We start from the raw sequence: 26028 nt of genomic DNA, 5'->3' as shown, positions 1-26028 counted from the left end.
GCTCAAAATATAAAGTGTGTGATAGATCTCACAGGTATCTTTTTCACTGCTCCCCTGTTTGAATTTATCCAAAGGCGCTTTTTTTTTTTTTTTTTTTTTTTTTTTTTTTTTTTTTTTTTTTTTTTTTTTTTTTTTTTTTTTTTTTTTTTTTTAATGTCAGAAATTTTTCAGTCAGCTACTGGACTCTGCAAAGCAAGTACTCCTCGGGTTCTTGCATCCTTTCCTAGCGTAAATCAACTTACTCTGCAAAGCAAGTACTCCTCGGGTTCTTGCATCCTTTCCTAGCGTAAATCAACTTACTCTGCAAAGCAAGTACTCCTCGGGTTCTTGCATCCTTTCCTAGCGTAAATCAACTTTGCACCATTTACACTTATAGAAGTTCACCTGTTAATATCTCCACTTCAAAATTTGCTCCACCTTGTTTTTTGTGAGTGGAAATTCAGCAATAAAACCTGTGTAAATAGTTGTGACTTGGGTAGCACGTAGCCAGAGTGTAACTGTGTAACTGGAAACAGTAGTTGATGCAGAACAGTGGGAAGGTATTACAATGTGCTCAGGCCAAACTATATTTCTTCCTCTTTATGAAAGTTTCCTGTGTCAGGGGACTAATGCTTCCAAGATGCTGGCACATCATTTGGGCTATAAGTAGAAAACAGAATTTAAAGTATGCAAGCTTGCTTCTTTTGATCATGCTACCATTAGAGAAGCTTTCAGAGATACAGAAAAAGAAAAGGCAGGATACGTGACAAAACTTGTAGTAGAATGCAGATTCTTTTTCTTCTGATGTTTTCTCCTAGGTAAGGCATTTGAGTTTGTAAAGTGAAATTTTATTTGGTTTAGGAAAATAATTGTTTTCTATTTTTCATGAATCAATGAATTAAACCAATGAATTAAAAAAGAATTATAAATGTTAGCTAGGGTTCAAAGTCCTGAAGGCAGATTTATGTTCTTACAGTGACTTCATTTCATTATTAGTAACAGCAACTGAAAGTGATGCAATCCTAAGGCAGTATTTCACAAATGATTTTGTGTTGCCTCCACTTTCAAAGGATTTTCCCTTCCCCATCAGACTGGATAGAAGGCATTTCAGAAAACAGGGCAAGACAGGCAAGTGTCCCATAGTTCAGAAATCCTAGAAAATTCTATTAGGCCTTATGGGAATTTATGTTGTGATAATGACCACTGGAGTGAAAGAATTGGTCTTTCTAAAAAATAACTATTTTCCTTACCTGTAAAAATAACTAGAGTTTTTGAAAAAAATACACCATACAGTCTTGTCTTTAAAAAGAAGGGAAAAAAGTATGATGAAGTTGGACATAACCTGTGAAATTAAATGAAGTTAGGAGGACAAAGCTGAAGTATTAAACTGTTTCCTGAAAAAAAGCTACTTTGAGAAAACATCAACTGTAAACTATGCTTACAGCATTTAAACTCACTAGCAGATGTTGACGTGATAGTCTTATTTTTGTGGCCTTAGCCAACACAGGAACAAATTACTGTGGTGCTCTACATCTTTGATTCCTATTCTATGCTTTGGTGCTGATTAGGGTTAAGCTTACTGGGTCTCAGTACTTAGTCATTTTATATTAATTCATAGCTTCCTCCTCAGTCTTTTTGTAAGTTTAATTCCATATTGTGTTAGGTGAAATTCACTTTAAGATAATAGTGGTAATAAAGAATGATGGCGTCTTTACCTAATGGAGCTATTTTGTGAATCTGTATCAGGCTTTTCTCATTCTGCCAAGAGCAGAGCATCTGTGATTATTACAGTATAGTTTAACGCACTCCATCTGAGACAGAGAGATAAGTTCTGCTTGTGGCTGTCTAAGTTAATCTCTCTCTTTTTGCTAGAAGTCTCATGTCTGCAGAGGAAAATAGTATTTGACCCCACAACACTAAGGACTATCATCAGGGCCAGAATAAGAAATTACTTGGAGAGGAACCATGCATCAGTTCTCTTTTTCAAGAGATAGTGAGCTTTAAGCTGTTAGCGTAATGAGTATTTTCAGATGCTCTTTTGCAATCTTCACCCAATAACAGTATTTCCAATTCTATAAAATTTTGTCTAAGCACATTCTAATCTGCTCTTACACGTGTATGCAGTGGAAACTCACAGAGAACTCAGGTAGGGAAGCTGTAGCTCTCTAAGCTAGAATTTGTCTAGGGAAACAGGTATAAAGACATTTCCTGTAAAAATGTGCCAGGAAATCTTCACTGCAGATAGAAAATTTCAAGTTCTTGCACTGCATCTCATCTAGGATAATATTATTCTATCTCAGACATCTGTAATATCCTAGACTGATTAAAAAATGGCACAATTTGAGATCCCCCAATACCATCAATTAGATGATCTAATATAACATTTGGTCTTATAATCTATTTTAGCTCCTTTTCCTCATACCGTAAGGTTACTGTACTGATGTTACTGACTTGAATATTAACAGTAAAATTAATTTTGATGAAGCTATTCCATGATATTTTATTTTTCTGTATTAATGATACATTACAAACCCAAAATATATTAGACTTAAAAACAAACACACAAACATAAACTTCACCCAGAACAATTAAAATACCTTATGGACACGTTATTAAAATATCTATAAAAGTTTAAAGGCTATATTTTCACATAATTTCTTCTGATGTGTTTTTGTTTCATTGAAGTAGAAAGACCTTTCTCAGACAGGGTTGAATACTAAACAAAAATTGCAAGGAAGATGAAAGGTTAAAAACAGAATCAACTTTTAAAACAACAATCTTTTTATTGTAGGCATTGTTTAGCTTAAAGAGATCAGTAACTGCACTAAGACAACCAACGATTTAGCAAGGAATCTTTAAAGTTTTCTGTGCAATACAGGAAACAGTACTGGATGGGGACTTGCTCTTCTCTATTTGTAGCCCTTTTCATGAGAAATCATGTCATTGCTTATGGCAGTACATGGTGGCAAACATGGCTTTATGTCACAGAAGCCCAGGATTAACAAGAGAACTTGACCTAGCTTTTTTTGTTTTGCTGTGCTCCTCTTTTTTTTTTTTTTTTTTTTTTTCTTCCTTCCCCAGAATATTTGTGCTAAGTGGGTTGAAGTAGATTTGGTTTGTACTTCTCAGAGTGGATTCAATGTGACATGTTATGGGAAGCTCTGGCAGAAATATGTGGTAAGTAGGTCACAACAGCTATGTTGATTAGCATATTGGTGATTTACAACAGTATCAGTTATAATGTGACAGACAGATAACATAAAATTCTGTGTATTTGTTGGGAGAAGGAATTTTTACAGCATGAGACCAAGCTGAGTAACCAAGCTGTACTAGCAATATATTTATTTTTCTTAAAACTGTAACCCCCTCATGAAATGTTTTTAGCCCTCAGCTTAGCCTGAGGCCAAATCCAAGGAAAGTAGCCTAAAGCTCATGATGAATGTTTACTGACTTTTGTGGTCAGTGTTTCTCAGGAGTAAATTGTAAAGAGCATATGAGCTGTGCTTTATGTTTCCAGCTTCAGGCTGTGGAAAGGAGTTGGAGAAAAAGGTATGCCATTTAAAATTACCCCCAAATTATGTTCACAAAATATGCTTCACCTTTTCACAATTGTGCATACTGAAATTACTAAATATTGCATTCACTACTGGGAAGTTAAATACACCTACCTCATGTGGTTTAAATAAAATAAGAAGTAGGTTCATTTAGCAAACAAGATAGATAATTCAACATGAAAATCTAGGGGCTAAGAAACAATCTTGGGAGCTTCTGGGCAAACCTTGAGATTTAGCACAAGGGAAGTCTGCGGCAATCTCTTCCTTTGATTACCAGCAGGATGTGCATTGCCTTTTCCTACTGTCTTTATTCATGTTTCAGCACCCTGTCACATGCAATATGCCAAAGTTCATACAAAAGCCTGTCTGTGTAGCACACACAAATGTGTGCACACGAACACACATACACAGGTCATTTCAGAAGACTCCACGTAACCTTAATAAAAACTGCTTTTTGAAGTAGAGAATTAATTGAGATACACTGGCACAAACTCTTTGCTGAACACAGGAATTTTACAAAGTATATTTACAAGCTTTTCTTCTGTGACTCTCATGGTTATGATCTGTTTCCACAGTTCAGTATTTTTCTGTATTCATTGCAGTCACCTATTTTTACACATGTTCAAAAAAGTACCATTGGACATAGAAGTCAATATTAATAATCTCTTCCCACATAGAACCAACATGCATGCATGCTATACTTACCTGTACAATACTTTGAGAGAATTTGGATAGCACATCAGTATTGGAAGTGAACTCTGAGGTTTAGGAATCATAATTTAAAGATCATTGACTGAAGACACCCTATCTTATTTCAGACAACAATGACATTTTTAGATTAGACATCTATAAGTGAAAACTGTCCATGTCTTAAATGATTAGATTTTATTCCAAGGTCATCTGTAATATAATTTTAAATACGATTTTTGAATATTTTTAAAATAGTAATTTCAAAAGATGTAGTTTTATTTGAAATCAAGAAGCAAAGCAAAACATGGAGAGCCACAACTGATGTGAAAGCCATAATCTGAAAGCAAATAAATTATATATTTCTAAATTTGTATCAGGTAAAATCAGAAATCACTTTCAATCAGATCTTTAGAGCTGAACAGCACACTGGTCTGCCTAACAGAAATAAACACATTGACATTGATTAGAACTGGCTTTTGGAATTATATTATTTTTAAGTACACAATGCACAGAAACACAGAATACTGACCAAACAAGGTCTATCCACTTTTAAAACATCATTTAAAGACTGGAAACTATCTTATGTAAGTTGAAGGCAATGACAAACCTTAGTGTATATTTGACTGAAATGCTCTCTATTCTATTTAGAAAAAAAGTCCATTTCCAGACATCTAACGTTTTACTTTTGCTTAAATGTAATAAGAACTAATTCCATTTTTCTGCATGTGCTTAGGGTGATTCCTTCTACTTACATACTGTCCAGCAGTTTCCTAGCAAAGTAAGAGAAAAAAATAGTATAGTAGGAGTAAAGCAGTCTCTAATAGGAGTAAATTACAAACCAGTTAGAGTAAATGGGTTCAGGTAAAGAAAAAGTTATCAAAGTAGAGTTTTTATATTTTCAACAGGGCAACAATATATGCATATATAATTATTAGTTATCTTTATTAACTAATTCCAATTTATGAAGGCAGAAGGTAATTATTGTGCTGGCTGTGTAAAATAGGAAAGGGCATATAAACCTCCACAGTGCTGCTCCACCCAAATCAGCTGAATCAAAAAGTGGTGAAAAGATGTTTTTGAATTGTTGGAGCCGATATTTGCCTGACCAAATTAACAAGAAGAAGCAAACTTTCTGCTTTAAAAAATGGGCTGGCATAATTTATTTCCCTCAGCTGAGGAGGTATGGTAGAACAGATAAAAATTCTGAACTGTACAGCTGTAGATGATTGCTGCATGCTTTAGTTAGCTTACCTATAGATAATTTCATCATAATAGAATGTTTAAGGCCAAGTTGCCCATTCTGAGCTTGTGTCAGTTTCCTGTAAATATTTATATGTATACATATATTTTTACATCTATGCGTATACTTTTGCATGTAGGAATATGTATGTATATATGCAAAATATATATAACGAAATATACTTTTACATATATATTTATCTAGGAACTGTCATTGAATACTGTTGTCTCCTAGTTTTTTATTCTCTTTTTGGAATTATTTTTTAAAATTTATTCTTTGTTGTTAGTATGAAATCCTGAAAATACTCTTTATTTTTTAACCTCTTTAGCCTCATTCTATTGCACATTTACAGGTATCACTGGGTGATTTTTTTGTGGCCTTAAATATTTGGGAGCATGTTTGTAAATGACTTCTGCAGAGTCCAGTGCAATCCTGAAAAATTGTCAGCATTGGGAAAGCAAGCAAATGCATCCTCGATACATAGCACCTCATTTAGCTATGACTGACAGGTGCAAAATGCTACTGAATCAGAAATGACAGGTATAATAGTGGCAAGCACAGGAGATTCACAAACCAGATTTTCCTGGGAGCATCATCTGCAATGGATGTTCCTGTATGCCTAATATGGGAATATCTAATTACAATTTTCATGTGCTAAAATGAGGGAAAATATTGATAGAATAAAATAGAAATCCCCAAAGAACAGAGCCCAGATGTTCTTCATAGTGATTTTAGCCTTAGGAAAGTTTGGGAAACAGAAGTGGCTAGAGGCTCTGGGTAAATTTTCTGGGTAGTATGCAAGGAATTACATACATAATTCCAGCTGTTTTTAATGGGACGTGTCTAATTCCTTATGTACCAGGTTGAAAAATTACCCACGGACTTTCAAAGAATTTACTTTCATATAATGTTGCTTTTAAACCACAATCTTCAGGTAGAAGCATTCAGTGAACAAGAAGTAACGAAGACAGAGTAAGTCTACCTTTCCCCTGCTTCTAGTACAGCAAAAAAATTTAAAATAAAAAATCTGTAGAAAGAAACTTGGCTCTGCCTCTGTAGTGATGGTGGCATTCCCTTGTCCTTGCTTAAGGCACTGTTTGAATGACTGGGGTTCTAACTAATCTGAGATTTTTGACCAGAGAGAGACCACTACAGGCCTAGTGATTACATCTTTCTTTTATCTGATGGGATGCAGCATTTAAAGAGACCTCCTAGGTCATTATGCCCAGTTCTGCTTGCTAGCATGGGCAATGTGTTATATAAAATTGATACCGGTGAAGTAATTAAAAAATCTGAGTCCATCTTTTAATACGCAGAGGTTCTATTTACCCATCCTGTGATACAAAAATAAACACAAGAACAAGATTTAGACTTTGATTTTGAGAAGAAAGAGTTTCACAAAACTGCAGTGAAATAAAGGAAGGTTCAAATGCTGATTTACTCTCTTGGATAGACACTAGTGAGAAATAGAAGAGACACTCAAACCCACACCTGTACCACCCATTTCTCTCTTTCTATTATTCTTGTCATGTGCAAAGGTGTTTTTCCTGATCCTTCCACTTCTGTTGCCATTAATTTACATTTTGAAAAATAGTTTTTGCTGAAAAGTTAGGTGCCATAAATTGGTTCTTTATGACCCTTCTAGTCCATTTGGCTATGGAGTGAAACAAGATTCAGCCTGAAAGGGAAAAGCAGCTGAGAGTGACAGTGAATTTCATAAAGGGCATATAAGAGGCTGCAAGGAAGAGTCTGAATCATCCCCCATCTCTGCTTCTGAGTTATTAGGCCACATCTCACTCAAAAGATTAAACATTTTATCTCACAGGTCATTCCATTTTATTGCAGCGTTGCCTTTAGCAATGCTATAGTTAAGGTTCTGTCAGTGTTTCTATTATAGGCCCCTATTTTCTGGAATTTATAACTTAGGGCTAGAAATTCCCTCTGGGTTAAAACTTGGCAATAGCATAGTAGGTCTTTTTTCCAGCAGAGAATTTTTCCCCCATCCACTCTCCACTTTTCAGCCTATATATGAAGTAGATGGAAATGCCACAATCATCTGCTTACATCTTTAAATCTATTTAAATCTACCGCTTACTACTTTAAACTATATTTCTTCTACCTAAATCCAAGAAAGTTCAAAAGGTATTTAGTTCTTAATGCAAAAATGCATGCCAGGGAGATATGAGAATCAATGAGATACTGGAAATGCAAATGTGTACTCTGCATGTGTGTATGCATGCATGTGTGTGTCTGCACATGTGAGAATCTGTGCATGCACACACAGTCTTGCATTTTTACACAGCATTTTATTAAATGCCATGTTGGAGCGAAGGCTGAACAGCTAATGAACTCAGTGAAATGAATAGCACACAATTGCATACACATGTGGCATTCAATAGCTATTGCATGAGTTTTTTGACTACATTCAGTGATCCATTCCTATGAATTTAAAATGGAGATACTTTGTTTAAAACTGAAGTGGTTCCACAAATTGCAACAAATTCCTTTAAGATCCAACCCAAAACACTGAGTCTAAAATGAAGCAGAAGTAGACGGATGAAAATGGGGTACATAGTTTAATTGGTTTACATCCCTATTTATGCTAAGATATGTTTTATGTGTTAAAACACTCAATAAAAGGTCAGCTGCTGAGTAATGAAATAAGTAATGTGGCGTGGCAGCCAAGACATCCTTATTTAGCAAAGCAAGCAAACACATTCTAAGATCTTTTCTGAAATGAGACCCGCTTACACAACCTGTAAGAAAGATCCCTGCAAGGAGCTGGGGTTGAGAAAAGAATAGCAAAAAGACCTTGAAGCAACTCAGGAAATGGAGTGGGCAGGAAAGAAAGAAAATCAGTCAGGGAGAGAAAGGAGAAAAAACATCTGGTAAGCAGAGAAAAGGTAATCTGTGTGGGAAGTGGAGAAGGAGGTAATGGTGGAAGGAGACAAAAAAGGTAAGGCAACCTCTTACTACTTCATTGACAACCTTAGTCATCAAATTTACATTCTAAGCTGGGATACTCTTCATAATAAAAATACAGACAAAAATGGGAAAAAAGGAAACAGGAGGGTAAAGGAGGCTAAATACTTACAGAAAATAGGGCCCTTCTATTTTTAGACCAGTGGTTCAAAGCGAGTGAAGATCAGTAGTGCCTGAAAATTATTTCCATCTGCTCTGGCTGTTTCATGAAATCTTCTGATGACATTGGTTCATTTACTAGTCTAGTGCACAGCTCACCGTACCATGGATGCTTCCTCCAGAGCTAATACGAAGGGGCAACTTTAAAATTTCAAAAGAGATGAGGGCTATGGAAAATGGACTAACCCTTCCCTTGCTCATCTGGTGTTGCCAGAGCAGAATTGAAACAGATTGTTTGGATGGTTTAGAAAAAAATTACATTGTTACTGGTCCCACTTAACTTGTAGTAGGCCTCTTATTCCAGCATATTTTATGATAATTAAAGTTAATACAGAGTAAAAGAAAGATGTGGTGACTCAATAGAGGAAAGTCCTCCTTTGCTAAGCCAAATACACTTGCCACAAGACTGACTTCCATAAATGCATTCATATAGGTGTTTAACATCTCGAATGATACTCTGGCAGAGCACATTGCTAGAAACGAGAAGCACTCTGCAATAAGATCTGTAAAGTGCTTGTAGTATTTCTTCTATGAGCAACAGAAGAGAGAACAGAGTCCTGCATGGAGACTAAGCATAGGAAATTCACTGTAGCCTTTCACATTACATCCATCACACTACTTTTGAATGTCAAACCACGGCATTACCATCTAGGGAACCCAGACTTGAATGACTTTAACAAAGATAACAACACACTGACTATATCAGTCTCCTGTCTGTAAAACAACTATGTAATTAATGTTGAGACATGTATGTAGAAGCTATTGTTCTCAACACACTTTATGGGGGAATATGTAAATTTTAAACAAAAAAGTAAAAATGTGGATGGGTATGTGCATCTTACATCCTTATCTCAGGTTGCCTGTATTGCTCTTACACTTGCTTCATTTAACAAAACCTGTGTGAAAGCATTGTAGAGATTTTTGAAAATGATCCTTTTCCTCTTTCTAGCTCACTTTCGGGATGCCATTACTGTTTCTGTCACAGTGAAAAAACAGAGAAGCAAAGAATAAAGAAGATGAAATTGTGCAATCATCTTACATAACATGGTAAATATAGCATAGTTTTAGTCATTTTTATGCTGACATATGTCAGGAAGAACAAACTGTAATCTGCATTCTCTTCCTACTGCTTGAAACTTGTGGATTACTTAAGTTGTTTTTCTCCTTCAAAACATTTCATTAAAACACAAATGACTTTCTCCCTCTTGATGTTGCCAAAAGAACTCTCACACCATGTAATTAAATCTCTGTTTTAAAGTACTTTTCTCAGCAAACACAGGCTTCTAAGTTGAAGAATGCATAATAGAAGTTATTAACTATACATATAAATAGAAAATGTGTCTTGTAAAACATTATATTTGCTGAATGAGTTTGCCTTTTTCCAAAGTCATCTCCTTATTAATGACTCATGAGTTTCTTTTCTATTATTTAAAAATAATGTAATTATAGGCTGTTCTGGCATAATTTGATGTATCTTATGTTCATATCCAAACCTATTAATTAAATGAAGCATAAGTATTTATAATGTGCTGTATGCTTCTATTATTCAAGCTAATCCTTTTAATCCTATTTAAATTGGAAGATAGAAGTTAATCCCAATAATATCTCTCTACAAACAAATATTAATAAACCTGTTTCAGTCTTTGGTCTCCCCTGTCACCTGTCCTGGAAATGATGAGTGAGTTGTCTAGTTTACTCTAGGTAGTAAACAACGGAGATGAAAAGCAAAGCAAGCAAAATTGCCGCTTTGTATCTAAGGCCACTATAACAAAATGTGGAGGTAAAAGAACTGTAAAGCATTCTCCTGTATGACATATTTTTAAAAACTAAGCACTGATTAGTGATATTTCTGAACTCCTGAATCTTTTTGATACTTCAAACTGACAGCTAGACCTATGTCTAGAGAATATCAACTGCATGGAAATTTTAGTGTGTCATGTATTATAGCCAGCATTTCAATGTCAAGCTATTATCTTAGAGAGCTCTAGTATCTGGCAATTTCTGTAATATGATTTGTTTTTTTGAAACCAGCAACAACATAAGGAAGCCATGCTGAATGTGCAGTTTTGGATTTGCACCATGGTACTATGACCTGCACATATGGCCAGTCACCACAAACCAGAAAAGAAGCAATTGTTTTTTCCCTGCTGTGAGCAATGGTTTGAACATAACTCACACTGTTTTCACACTGGCTTTTCTCCCTTTTGCCCCAAAACACAAGCAAAAGTGAGCTTCTGCAATTCCTCTGGGCAAAAGAAAACCATGCTGTGTCTACACAAACCTACAGGCTGTTTTTTGTACAAGGACACTTTTATCTAAAATAGATTGGCCTGCTAGGACAAGCTTTTGTTTTTGGTGACAATATAATTCATTGCAGTTGGAAAATTTAAAGGATACTGAACTTCATGGATTGCAACACACAAGCTAATTTTATTTTGGAAACCCAGGCTGATATTTTGGTTAATTGTTTGTTTCACTTTCTTAATAAAAAATGCTTAAAAGTAAATAATGCTTTCCCTAGAAGCAGAAACTTCCTAAGAATAACAATAACATAATTGTATCAAAATAAAGGTTTGAATATGGATGTAAACTGAACCATCATTTGTATATTCTCTGTGGATTCTGTATTTACTAAAGAATACCTGCATAAACCCCAACAAACCTAAAACTATGAGTTGGTGATCTGCCAAGTGAAGAACAGAGACATTTATGGAAGGTCAAAGTACTGAAAATTCTAAATTATCTTTTTGGATAGAGTATATTAAAAACATCCTTTCTATTTTAAAAAGTTTAAGGCTTGTCAGAGATTCAAATTTTTAAAAGTGAAGGTACTGGAACAAGCTGATAAAGGAAAAAAGTAATGAGGACAAGATTCTGTACATGAATGAATTCCAAAGTAATTTAAGATCGAGTGGTCGAACTGCTAACATAAATATATAGTCTTTGATTTAAACCCGTCACTATGCCAAAGGACTAGATAGTAACAGATGTTGTGTTTTTTTCCCTCCTGCAACTGAGTAAAGAATATAGATCAAAACCTTTTTCAGTACCAGGAAAATTAAACAAAACTATAAGTAAACACCAGATTATAGAATGTAAAGTAGGCCCATTAGAGTATAGACAAACAAGCAGAGTTCCGTGAAGAAAAACTTTTTTCTCAAAAAAGAATGGGTTAACAAGGGTTAGGATGAACTAATCAGAACAGTAAGTAGGTGGAGAAATAGGGTTGCTATATATAAAAAGTGGTAATGAGTAGTAATGAACACTTGAAACATACTAAAATATTAAAATCATATCTCAGTAGTGATGAAAAGGGGAAGTGACTGGCCATTGAAGCAGGAAAATTTTCAATTGACAGAATGGCAAAATGGGTCAAAATGAAGAAAAAATGAAGCAAAAGGAAAAAAGCTTCAAAGGTAAGATGGTGGTAAGTGAAGCTCAGTGTTGTAAATGTAAAGCATACTGATAAATATAACAAGCACTGCACTTAGTTTCTGAATTAGGAGTGAGTGCTCTGTGCAATCATTGTAATAGTTGATTGAAAACATTCTATATGCAGTGGAATTTTGAAGAGTAAGCCATGTGTGAAGAACTACATTTAAAAAGAGGAGAAAACTTGTGTCAGAAATACCCCATCAAATAAATCAGTGCCACAGCTTCAAGCTGAATACCTGTGCCTGGATACCATCCCTCCTAAAAGCTAAAAGAGTAGGAGGCATTTTGGAACTTGTTAAATTACAATAAAATTCTGTAAAAACAAAGATGTATGGAAATGAACAGAGTAGAGAAGATACACCAGACATTACTTAATACCAGTAACAACAGGACTTGAAAAAAACCTTAAAAATATTACTTCTGTGAGGTTTTGTTTCCTAAGCTTGTATGCTTAGTAATCCTTTCAAGATTTTTTTCTAAACATAGTGAAATGCTAAGCTCCAGAAACTAATTTTCACAAGGAACTGTCAAATTCAATAATTTAGTGGGCTTCATAATTTATATCCACAGTAGGTATTGTAGCATTGGAAAGGTTTCAGAATGAGTTCAGTGAATGAATTCTACACAGTGGCAGATTTTGAGAAAGAGGTGACCATGGACAGATTATTCTAGAAAAGTAACTTCACAGGATTAATGGAAGATGCTGCAGAAGCAGAACAGCAGACCAGAGTTACTGTTTTTCTGATTAATATCTTGTCTTCCTACCTGGGAAGCTCCTGGGCTTGAGCCATACCTTCTGGGAATAACTCTGCAGCATTACAAGATACATGCTAAACCTGCAGGGAACTTGACAGCACAGCAAAGACAACTTGTGTAGCATGTGAAGCATAACAATAGTGGAAGCCAGCTACCACGTTATCTGGTGGTGTGCTTGAACAGGCCACTTGAACACCATGCTGGACAGCCAGAGAAGAAATAGAGAACATCTGCTTTCATTTTTCACCCACCATTTGTAACCAGTGTTACAAATGTGTCTTGCAGTACAATTCTTCCTGTTAAAAGCTTTTGAGATTAGACAATGAGCTCCTAACAAGACGTTACTCTGAACAGTGATCATCTGGCACTGAAGCCTGCTTCGAAGTCTCCTCTGTTCTGATAAACTAGAAGCTAGAAGCATGACATCTACTGAGGTGCAAATTTTGAAAAGACCTCATTTTTCACTTCTTGCCATGATATTTAAAGCCAGTCTTTTCTTTCTTTCTTTCTTTCTACATTCAGTTACAGAACACTGAGTTGGAACAAGATGGTATTTTTGTTTGCTTTAACAGGCAGGTGGCTTGCCCATGCTTTCCATTCTAATAGTGACAGATGCCCCTAGGCAAGGAATTCTTCATAATTTTTCTTTGCTGAAAGTGTTCAGGATTTGTCCTATTTGTTTCCTTAATCCTTTTTTTTCCTAGAAAACTTTTTAGGAGAAGGAGAATGAAGATGCACAAGAAAGTTTCATTTTTCTTTTCACCACTACATAATTTTTTACAGTCTGTTGTCATTCTTTCACTTTCCAGTTTTAGAAATGGAAATGTATATACTGTCATGGATCTCAGGAATGAATTTATGCAAATCTCAGTACCAAAATTTAGAGTAGTCTTTCTTAGTACTATTTGTTATGCAGTGCTGCCTTGGTAATGATTTGTTGATTGAAAAATATTATGAAAAAAATTAATAGATTGAATGTTGGGAGAAGTCTAGTGAACTACTGAAGTTATTTAGGGAAACTTTTTTCAGCTTAAATATGAGACCTTTCAGAGTACCTTTTATCATACCAGCCTCATTTACACAATTATAGTAGCACAGTCTAAATTTTGAACTGTGAAGCTTTCTGTCAGCACCAAGTTCTTATCCTATGAAGCCTATAAGTGTGTATAGGTTTGCCAGTTTACATCAAGACAGTTTCATATTCTTTTATCTGTCGTCTTGGAGGCATGAGAAAGGAAGTAATATTCACAAGTGCTAAAATGAGCATACTGATGCAAGTCAGCATTACTGCTGCTAGTCTCCCTAGCCTCAGCTTCCAGTCAGTAGTGACAGACAGGTTATTCTAGATGATTTAAAATTTGAGCTCCTGAGCTCGCTCTTCTAAGGCAAATTATCTCTTTTGATTTACACTAGAGGGAGCCTGGTGAGATTGTTCTTTCTAGGCTGAGGTTAGCTTTTAGGAACAGCCACTTCAGCAAGGATCACTTCAAAACCAGTTATGTCAATTTACACTTTACCTAAACATGTTATACTACAAGATACACCACAGAATAATCCATCTTTAAAGCAATGGAAGAGTGCTTGTACTTAAAGTAAACCAGCCAGTGCTTGGTGTAGGCTGCCATAGTGTTAACTATGTAGACCAAACAGATTCAAAAGATGAAATAGTCACTTGGGGCCACTGCATTAGAAGAAGGTAAGATCCTGTGCCTTTCAGTGTTTTTCTGAGAAGAGGTAACTACATAAATTTTGAAATAACTGTATCCTCTGCGTTTCATTAATTAGGTTTTTGTAGCTGTCACTTACTCTCACTAGTCATCTTAATTAATCATTATAAACAAATGATGCACAACTGAATTGGAAGGCACAGGGAATATTGAGGAAATGAAATTGCAGACAGCACATAATGCTTCTGATCAATCATCTCCTAATTTTCGATGTCTGCCAAGAGATGCCAACCCTTAATGTTTATTTGTGCCATGGTGATAAGAAGTACTCTTTATGGTAGTTCCCTTGTGTTTTGTTTTCTCTCTCCAGGGCCTCGTTGTAAATAAGAGGCTCCGTTTTCATGTATTTTTATGATGAAGCATTGTAGCTAAATGAATGCCATGGGACACCTCTTAAACAAGTAGGCTACAGAGGAGCAAACCTGTTAAAAGAATATATTTCCTCTTCACATAGAAAAACAAGTCCTGTGTAATGAATGCTTGTAGTGAAACTTTATGCACATTTAAAGTGTAGTTTAAAGAAGTGTTGCTTGTAAGGGAAATGACCTAACAAGATTTTTGTACAGCAAGCAGCATTACACCATAGCATACACTGGGACCTTTAATAATACACACTAATTACAGAATTATAGGTTTTTAAAGAATTGGCTTTCTGTCCATTTTAGAAGGCCTTCAGATAAGCTTCAATTCTGTGATTGCTAAGGATCTATAGAAAGTAGTGTGTACAAGCAACAGTGTGTACACAGGTGGTTATGCATGTATATAAAGATACATAAAACAGAAGCTGCAGGAATGGAGTTCTCACTTGAAAACAGTTTTACTATGGCCACACCATGCACTTTATCTACACAAGTATTTATACCTTGGAAACAATCTGGGCCAGAGGCATCCTATGAAACTTAGAATTTCCATTGACAATATGCATTTCAGGGAGGGGAGAAGCCCTCTGGAGCTCCTGAATCTTCAAACCTTCAGAAGACATGAAGAGGCCAGGGGCGGTCAGACACCTTACAGAGCCAAGCAGTGGGGGCTGGACTGGGGACTATCTGCAGCTCAGTGGGGTGACCTAAGCATTTTAGTCCATAACCATGAATCTTTCATTAATTCAATGAGCGTTGGATTAGGACCCCAAACTCCCAGCAGTCAGTACAACAGTAAATACCGCCCCCCCCCCCCATATGCCTATTTCTTCAGAATATCAGTGAAGATAGACCCAAATGTTTAAAGAGACGTATATGCAGTTTTCTTTTCAAAAGCATAAATGTGTTATATCAGACAGAATTTTCCAGTCCTTATTCACAATTACGTTACCTTTTAAAAGTAGTTAATATTGTTTTTTCGGTTTTTACATTCAATGCACATCATTGACAAACTGTTATTTTTTGACTTGCCAATGAACAAAAGTACCAAACATCCCTGCAAAAAGAGTAGCTTGGTAATTATCCTCTTCCCATACAGCTCCCAACTGGTTGTCACATTGCACAAGTTACATTTAAAGAAACTACATTTTATTAAGTATTGCCAGAAGACAAAAGAACAGAAAACAGCAGAAAAGAAAAACGGTTACCATGATATTTAGGGCTGAGGAATGTGTGCTATATTTTTGCCGTTTGCTGTATTTATTGAAAAATCAATGGTAGATCTCCTCCAGTGTGACTGCTGTGTGACAAACTCTTATTATAGGCTAACGTTCCAATACACCAGCTCATTTGTGTAAAACTTTTTGCTGGAGTGGCAAATATTGATAAGATTTCAGACTGAAAAGCAAAAAGAGCACTCTCTTTAAAAGGGAACGGACATCTCTGACAGCATAGTTCATTAAAAGGCTGGAAAATACGTCTGAGGCATGATCTGTAGTATAAAATAAACTAGTGTGTTGTTGTTTTGCAAGGTGCAAACAAATCTTTTATTCACAACCTTGGTAGATTTTTTTAGAGTGTGTTTATGCATACATATGTACGCTACAAACATACCATCCACACATTCAATATTTAAATTAAATTATGCCTTTAGTGGAAAAGTTAGAACTGCAATTCTAATGTTGTGGAAAGGTTTTAAAATGTTTCTTCTCAGCTGGCGTGGCTGTGTGTTTTTTAGCTTTTTCACCACAGAAAGTGTTGAACTGCGCTGGAGATGACTCATGTATGTGTTTAGTCTGAACTGTGATTAAGTCACCCAGCTTTCTCTCTTAGAAATTGTTGATGTTAGATCAGCAACTCACAAAATTAGTAAGGAGCAAATTGTGGACGTGGAGGTGACTCACTTTGTGTCCGTGAGTCTTGTTGTAGGCGTATTAGTGAATTTGACGTGAGATATTGAACTGCCTTTAATATTCAGCATTTAACTGCATTTCTGACTAATATTGAGCTTTCAGACTGGTATCCTCCTGGCATTTTCAAAGTGGTTTTGACCGTGTTCAACTCCTTTCCCTGTAGGGGGTTAATCTCATAAAGATTTCAGCCACACAAGTACTAGTGTCAGGGGTATAATGATCACTTTGAAGTTTGTTTGCTTTCCAGTGCATTTAAACACTTTAAGTGTTCCAGAAATAGGATTAGATGCCCCAGTGAATTCATTTCATTTACCCCCAGCAGTGGTTTTCCAATACTATATGGTGTTTACATGGTATCAATTTAGTGGCATGCTGATTTCCAAGATTCATCCCCTCCCCGATCAATTTTCTACCTCTTGATCCTACTTGAAAATTGCTGTGATATGGGGCAAATCATACTGAAAAAGGAGTACTGGGATTCTGGTATCTTCTTGTTTCAAATATCTTTCTGGGATATTCTTCTACAGAATTTTTTTGTAAAATAAAATTTAGTAACAAAAAGTCAGCTGTTAGAATGTAGATCTTTGAATTCTGAGAAAGGTTACATGTTTAAATGTGAAAAGCTTATTCCTTCCTTGAGCAGACAGGCTTCACTTAAATAATGGTTTATGCTTTTTCTTTTTTTCCTTTGTTACAGATTTTGCACATTACAAAGTTATACAAGCATTTTAATTGAGAAATGGAGTTACATCCAGCTGGTGACCGATCACAAGTGGTGTTCCCCAGGGCACAGTATTGCGGGCAGTTCTTCTTTTATATCTGTATCGATGATCTGGACAAGGGGATCGAGTGCAGTCTCAGTAAGTTTGCAGATGACACCAAGTTTGGGGGAAGTGTTGATCTGCTTGAGGGCAGGAAGGCTCTGCAGAGGGATCTGGACAGGCTGGACTCATGGGACGAGACCAGTCGTACCAGGTTCAACAAGGAGAAGTGCTGGGTCCTGCACTTGGGTCACACCAGCCCCACACAGCGCTACGGGCTGAGGGCAGAGCGGCTGGAAAGTGCCTGGGGGAAAAGGCCCTGGGGGTGCTGGCTGATGGCCAGCTGACATGATCCATCAGTGTGCCCAGGTGGCCAAGAAGGCCAACAGCATCCTGGCTTATACCTGAAACAACATGGCCAGCACGACAAGGGCAGTGATCATCCCCCTGTACTGGGCACTAGTGAGGCTGCACCTTGAATCTTATGCTCCGTGTTGGACCTCTCACTGCAAGAGGGATGTAGAGGTGCTGAAGCATGTCCAGAGATGGGCAATGGGGCTGGTGAAGGGTCTGGAGAACAAGTGTTATGAGGAGCAGCTGAGGGAACTGGGGTTGTTTAGTTTGGAGAGGAGGAGGCTCAGGGGAGACCTTATTGCTCTCTGCAACTACCTGAAAGGAGGTTCTAGGCAGGTGGAAGTAGATCTCTCTTCCAGATAAAAAGCAACAGGACAAGAGGACACAGCCTCAAGTTGTGCCAGGGAGATGTAGATTGGCTATTAGGAAAAAGTCTTCACTGAAAGGGTGGTCAAGCATTGGAACAGGCTGTCCAGGGAGGTGGTGGAATCACAATCCCTGGAAGTATTTAAAAAATGTGTAGATGCAGTGCTTGGCAACATGGTTTAGTGGTGGACTTGGCAGTCCTGGGTTAATGGTTGGACTTGATGTTCTTAAAAGTCTTTTCCAATCTGAATGATTCTATGAATCTGATTCTATGAAGCCATGAGCACTGGGCACAAGAACTGTCTTGCTTTTCTCTTGAGTTATACATAAACTCATAAGTGAGTTATCAGGAAAAGGGAAATACTTTCACTTAGCTTTTTTTTGTGCTTTTTCTTTAAAATCCTATTACACAACTAAAAAGCCTCAATATCCACTCTCTAGAACAATATCCACTCTCTAGAACAGTAATCTTAAATTTTGTACCTTAAAATAAAATCCTTTTGTTTCATTATCAGCCCTAGTAGAAGTTATTAAATATTGTTGTTAATGGAAAAAGCATTCTGAGATACCCTGAAAAATCTGAGTTTCAGCTGGCCAAGTGTGCGTTCTAAATGTTCCCTCCCTATTCACATCTCTCACTTTCAGTGGTCTAAGTGGGAACTCTATGTATTAAAAATAGAGCAAACCTTGGGAAATAACACTTTCAATTATATCAGTCAATATTTTCTGATGTGTTTTAAATACAATGATGAGTGTTTTTTGCTATAATTCTTAGAAGTTGTATATGATCCAATTTAACCCCAAAACATGCACATGAAATGGGGGCCAATGGATGCTTTTTTATATAATTTAATGTGAATGGGAAGTACAGTAATTTCATTCCATCATGGAAGAAGCAGTAGACTGACATCTATTAGCAGGTGATTTCATGAAATCTGCTTGGGTAGCAAAATACTTTTGAAAGCCCAGGGCTTCTGCAAAGCTCTTTAAACTACCTGTTTTAATCAATACCTTTTTTCCATTATACACTTAATCCTGTTGCTTCATAATTGCAGTTATGGGAAGGCAATTGAACCAGGGGGGGAAGCATATACCCCCAAAACATGCTTGTTCTCTAACATCAGATTTCCAGTCCCATTATCACAGAATATGTATGTATCTATAGCTATACCTGTATCTGTACTTATGTCTATATCTAATCTATATCTATCTATATCTACATCTATATCTATATATCTATATATCTATATCTATATATCTATCTATAACTATATAAATACAGCTAACTATAACTATCTATCTGATAGCAGACTGGCCAAAGCTTTTTGATACCCTGAGCAAAAGAACTTTAAATGAATTTAGTGAGGAAAACCAGTCATGAGGACAAGCACTACTTCTTTTCTCCATACATCCTTAGCATACTGAATGCTTTCATTGCTTTTTTCCTACAAAGTGAGATTCTGTACTTTTCCCAAGTCTTGCCATTTGACACTAATTCCAGAAGTATTTGCTACAGCAGCATCTGTCAAACTCTTCCCTACTCTTCTCCTCACACTAAATTCTCAGTGAGAACTAGCTGATGCATCCCCACTTTTCTTGAACTGCATTAAACTTCATTCAGTTGGGACAGAATCTTTCTTCTTTTTAATGTGTGACCAGAAAATGAAACTTAGTTGAAATGGGAATTTAGTATACTCCCTGGTGTTCATAAAGAATTAAAAGAACAGGGAAAAAAAGTCTATTATCAGTTAGAAAGGTTTTTTTCTGAAGCATTTAATCTCTAATGATTTTTTCCATAATAAAGCATCCCATGCTGCTGCAGAAACAATGAAATGGTTTATATTTGGGGCAATAAAGGTTTTTTCACTTCTATTACCAAAGGGAAATATTAGGGAGGTCTTTGACTGTACATGCTGTATGAGCAAACACCACTTAAGCCAGGCTCTGCTTCCTAAACAAGTATTTAATCTCCTCATTAAAGATATATGAAACTAGAAATCAATGAGCACTGGTGGTTAGAGCTTTTTAGCGGAACTAATGGCTACACCTTGTCTAACATTAGAAACTTCACTTGTGGTTTACAGCTGCTACACATGGAGAAACATGAACCTGGAAGGAAAGACTTTCAGTTGTGCTAATAATTACACTAAGAGTTCTGGAGAAGCAGGTCACATAAATATGTAACATAAAAACCCAAAAATTTTCACTTCACATTTCAATCTCTTAAAAGACACTCTGAGCCCTTACTATAAACCTCTAGATAAGAGCAATAAAAATGCTGTCTCTTGAATAAAAACTTCATTCTGTCTATTATAAATCCTCCTACAGCAAAAACAATCACAAACTTGAAATGCTGGGGATGGGAACAGGGTGAACTGGAGAGTGCATGACAAGATTTGACTGAATATATGCAGTGCAGATATGATTTATTTTGTTTTCAAAACAAACAATAGACAAAAAAATTAACCCATGAACAGAAAAAAAACACCCACATCACTGGTAGACTTTATTTCTGGTTCTATATCTGATTTGCATCTAAATGATTTTCCGAAGAAATACTGCAAAATGTAAGTGATTTTTCACACAGTTCAAAATGTTTGATATAATGTAAAGAGGTACCAGAGTGCACCAGAGTGCTGGTTTTGCATTGTGAAACTGCAAGGTGTATTGCCTATTTTGCACAGAGACATAAGAATATATGGCATTCAAATTTCAAAGCCTTTTTTTACCACTGGCACAAACTGTTGGGTTTTGCCATCACAAGGAATCTCACTTGTTTTGTAGGAGAAGAGTTTTACAAGCATGCTATTTTAATTGGAATGTTGCCTAACCTAAGCTAAGGTGAGATATTTCAGAAGGAAATCAGTGATATAGTTTTTTTCCCTGTACATTGTTCAATCGTGATTTCAGAAGTAGCTATTTCATTGAGATCAAGAGATACCCATTTTACTTAGATACAAAAAGTAAATACTTATGTACAAAATTTTAAACCTAAGAAGTTATAGATTTGCCTATTTTTTTTTAAATAATCATTTAGGTTGAAAAAGACCTTTCAGGTTATCAGGTCCAACCATTAACCCAGGACTGCCAAGTCCACCACTAAACCATGTTGCTGAGCACTGCATCTACACATCTTTTAAACACCCCCAGGGATGGTGATTCCACCACCCCCCTGGGCAGCCTGTTCCAATGCCTGACCACTCTTTCAGTGAAGAATTTTTTTCTGTTTACTTTTCTGAGGGTGCACATTTTTTACTTACTGAGAGTGCACTTAATCCCCTTGTCCAGATCATCAATCAAGACATTAAACAGAGCTGGCCCCAGCACTGAGCCCTGGGGAACACCACTTGTGACCGGGCACCAGCTGGATGTAACTCCATTCACTACCTCTCTTTGGGCTCAGCCATCCAGCCAGCTTTTCACCCAGCATACACTACACCTGTGCAAGCCATGAGCAGCCAGTGTCTCCAGGAGACAGCTGTGGGAGGGGAGACAGTGTCAAAGGCTTTACTAAGGTCTAGGCAGGCAACATCCACAGCCTTTCCCTCAGCCACCAGACACGTCATCTTGTTGTCGAAGGTGATCTGGTCCATCAGTCAAGACTTGCCTTTCATAAACCCACACTGGCTGGGCCTGATCCGCTGATTGTCCTGCATGTGCTGTGTGGTGGTGCTCAGCATGATCTGCTCCGTAACCTTCCCTGGCACCAAGGTCAGTCTGACAGGCATGTAGTTCCCCAGGTCACCCTTCCTGCCCTTCTTGTAGATGGTCATCACATTGGCTGACCTCCAGTCTGCTGAGACCTCTACAGTTATCCAGGACTGTTGATAAATTTTTCGAGAGTGGGTTGGCAAGCTCTTCTGTCATTTCCCTCAGTACCCTTAGGTGGATCCCATCTGGCCCCATAGACTTGTGTACGTTTAGGTGGAGCAGCAGGTACCTAACCATTTCCTCCTGGACTGTGGGAACTTTATTCTATTGGCATAGATGCACTATATATACAGCCATTCTATTGATCTCACCTCCAGCCCTCGCATGCCACTCGCAGGCTAATCTCTAATGTGCTTGGTTTTATCCCTTTCCCCCTTCGAATCTAGTTTAAAGCTCTCTCGATGAGCCCTGCTGACTCCAACCTAGGATCCTTTCCCCCTTCAGACAGGTGAACCCCATCTGCTGCCAGCAGGCCTGGTGCTGTGTAAATTGACCCATGATCAAACCCCCTGAAATTTAGCCATTGACACCAGGCCAGGATCCAGGTATTGATCTGTGTGACTTTCCAATTACATGCCCCATCATTCCCCACAACTGGCAGGATAGAAAAAAACACTACTTGTGCTCCTAATCCCTCAACCAGTTGTCCCAAAGCCCCAAGGTCTTTCAATTGCCCTCAGACTTGTCATTTGGACTTCATCATTGCCCACTTGGAAGACCAGGAATGGGCAGTAATTGGAGGACCATACCAGACAGGGGCGCTTTCTAGTAACATCCCTGTTAATGTCCCTAAAATGTTAGTGTCTTTGCAGAACTTCAAGCACAGACCAATGCACATGACACATTCCTGATTTCAGTTAAGTTGGAACAGAATCACACAGCTGGAGTGGTATTTGCAAACATCAGAAATTTCAGCATTTGTTGTTACTAAAACCTGTCTATTTGTATATATCTTCAAATATACAACTCCAAAATTATTTATCTTTTTTCCATCTAGTAATTATCTCAATGAAGATGAGAAAACACATGAAACAGTTCTCAGGTACGACTAAAAATCACAATTGTGGCCACAGAATATTATAAAGAAATTACATAAGGGTATTAATAATTTTCTGTTACATACAGCATATAAAGCTCCAATTATGCACCAATCCAAAATATGATACCTCCATATCTATGTTTTTTAAATGTGTATGCACACAATACAGAGAAAGACAGACCAAGAGAGTATTAAATGCTAAAAATATGTAGCTCTAACTGCTTCGCAGTGCTTCACTATTTTGTAACTTGTACAAAAATAGCACAACTCTAAATAACATCTCTCCATTTTCTTTTCATAGTTACCTATGATTCTTAGTTACATTTCCTTAGTTACTTTTGGTTTTGGAAGAAAGCTTCAACCTATCTACATTAATTTTATCTGAAAATTAAAATCTGCTGATTTGTGTTTGTTCTTTTTTTATGTGTTTATCTTAAACTTCAGAATCTCTTCAGATTCATCAAGAATGCATTATTTAATATATATTGCTTTTATAACAGCTCATATATGAGAAAAAGTAATCAGTTTGGGTAATATATTACTATGCATTATTACTGATTTCTACCTATTTTTAAATTACTTCCTTGATATTTTCAGATTCTATCAGCACAGTAAAGGTAAATGGAGAATAGGAAAGGTTTAGGCATTGCTTCTCACTGGTAGTAAGTAAAGCAATCCTGCAGGCAGTGTGTGTGTTGCTTAGTACCAGAAATAGCTTGTGCTGTATTTTGCTTCTTGAAATGTATTGCCACCTCAAGCATTTTCATTAAAATTCTTGAGAGGTATCACTGGCTAGTAAAGTGATGCAAGATGATATGCATCAAGGCCAAAGACAATTACAGTTGCATTCACCAACACCTCAGGTGATGCAAAGAGTGACTGTACAAGTGGAAGGGAATGTTGAATGTTACAGGAAGAACCTCCGTGATTATGCATAGATGAGGAAAGAGTTAGGTCAGAACCAACCCTGGTTATGGATGTGCCTAACTGACAGGCAAGATTGTTGTGATGCTCACAGAAGGATCTATGCTAAATACAAAAGTAAGTATGCAAAAATTGAAAGGAAGAGAGAAAAGCTCTGATTTAGCCATGTTAAGGAGATTGCAATGAAGGCAACAACAGGGAAACAAGAGAAAAATAATAGTTTGGATAGAACACAAGGATATTAAGAGAGGTGAGACTGAACTATCAGTTATTAGCATGGAGATGATATATTAAATTCTGCCAAAAGAAAAAGCAAGGCAAAAGAAAAGACAGGGAAAAAAAAATCCAGTCTCCAAAATGAAGTTTTGTATTACCTTGAAAAAATGTAATATGTCAAATGATGCCTTTATTTAAAGAAGTTTCTGACTTAAGGTGTATAATATATTTAATAGTGTAATGAAATATTAGATTTAGATACATGTGCTGTAATAAAGAAATAGATATGATTGAATAAGGATGTTTAATATCAAGAATATTTAATTAGCTTTTTCATTTATAATACTTTTTAAAAAATTCCTCTTATGTTTCTGAATCCTGATTTAGAACTCTTCTTCAGTTTTAGGTATTTTGAGTTTTCTTTCAAATCTAGTCTTTTACAGCTCATGTTGAGCCCTTTAGCTGTAGAAAATCCTCTCCAAATAGAAATATCACAGATGATGTTCCAGACAAGAGCTAATGTGCTATTTCCAGAGTTTAGGTAAAGTAGAAAGTTGTGAAGCTTTCATAAACAGTCATTACAAGATAGAGCAGTGATGCAAAGAAATGGACAAAAATCTTAAATTGGGTACTATTAGTAATCCAAAGCAGTGCCTGTATGTTCTACATATTATTTGCAGTCTGTGAAATTGATGTCTATAATAATTTTTAGAGATCTGTGGAGTTATTGGTGTAAAGTGTTGCTGTATAATACTGCCCTTGTTGTCAAAAGAGAGGTCAAGTACAAAGACTCCTAATATTAATTCTGATGGCATGGCTATTTTAAATACTTTGCAGTCACCCATAAGAAAATCTTATACTTCATGTTGACTTTGGGTATTACATACTGCTCCAGGGCTCAATAGTTCAAATGGACTTAAACTGCTTAAAATTCTAAATCAGTGAATGTACCTGCTGACACAAACCAAAGTCTCATACAAACACATATACACATATCCTATTACACAAACCAAATTTTATGGGTAGTCATTATTCCAGAATGTTTTTCAATTAGTTTTTCATTGTGCATAGAATCAGAACTGATAAAGAGAAGACTGATGCTTTGACCTCTGTACTTAAACAGTTTTTAAGTAGAGAGAACCAACCAGTCTAAGCCTGTAGAAAATCTGTGGGACCTGGTGATGGAAGCAGCCTGGTTCTAGTCAATCTGCTCTGTCAGGCTGTGCTGCAGTTTGGACACAGGGTTACCTCTCTTTCCTGACTGGATCTGATCTCACAAGGGTCCAGAGAACTAGAAAGTTATACATACACCTGGATTTACACTTTGCGCATATTATTACTGTTTGCATTGACACACATGACAAATGCATGGCCTGTTGACTAACTGTACATGTCATTTGTTGTAGAGGAATGAAGGCAGTAGGTTGATTAGGATTGATAACATGCAGCTGTGGCCTTGCCTCAGCGGCCGTGGGTTGATTGACATGGATGATGTGCAGCTGTAGCTCATTCCCGCTAAGTGCTTAAATAGCCCTGAGGATTGTGGGAGTGGTGTGGTCGGGTGTCAGGTGGGGGAGGAGTGGTGTGGTCTGACCTCTGGAGGAAGGAGATAGGGCACAGACAGTAGAATCTGACCAAAGGTGAAGTCTTGTTGCAGTCTACTAGTTTGATTGTGCTGCAACAATTTGTTACATCTTCACTTGTTAAAAAGTAAAGGTGTATAAATAAATTAAAGCAGCTTATGAAACTAACCAAAGATGAGGTAAAGTGCACTGGTTGTCCCTGTGCATATCCTGGGTTAGTTGTTTGTGAGAGGTTGCACAGCTTTAAGCCCTTTTCATACATGCTACATGCATACTCTGA

General features: G+C 36.8%; 1 long non-coding RNA gene across 1 annotated transcript; it reads left to right on the top strand.

Moving 5' to 3' along the window:
- Positions 1-304: 304 nt before the first annotated feature.
- LOC308066947 lies at positions 305-24166 on the top strand. Its single transcript, XR_013929377.1, has 2 exons — positions 305-9651; positions 11906-24166. It is a non-coding gene; the product is annotated as an uncharacterized lncRNA (long non-coding RNA).
- Positions 24167-26028: the final 1862 nt, after the last annotated feature.

Source organism: Falco punctatus (genome assembly GCF_963210335.1).
Source record: "Falco punctatus genome assembly, chromosome: 7".
In the NCBI taxonomy this organism is placed as follows: domain Eukaryota; kingdom Metazoa; phylum Chordata; class Aves; order Falconiformes; family Falconidae; genus Falco; species Falco punctatus.
The sequence above is the reverse complement of the archived record's forward strand: the minus strand, read 5'-3'. Positions and strand labels throughout refer to the sequence as shown.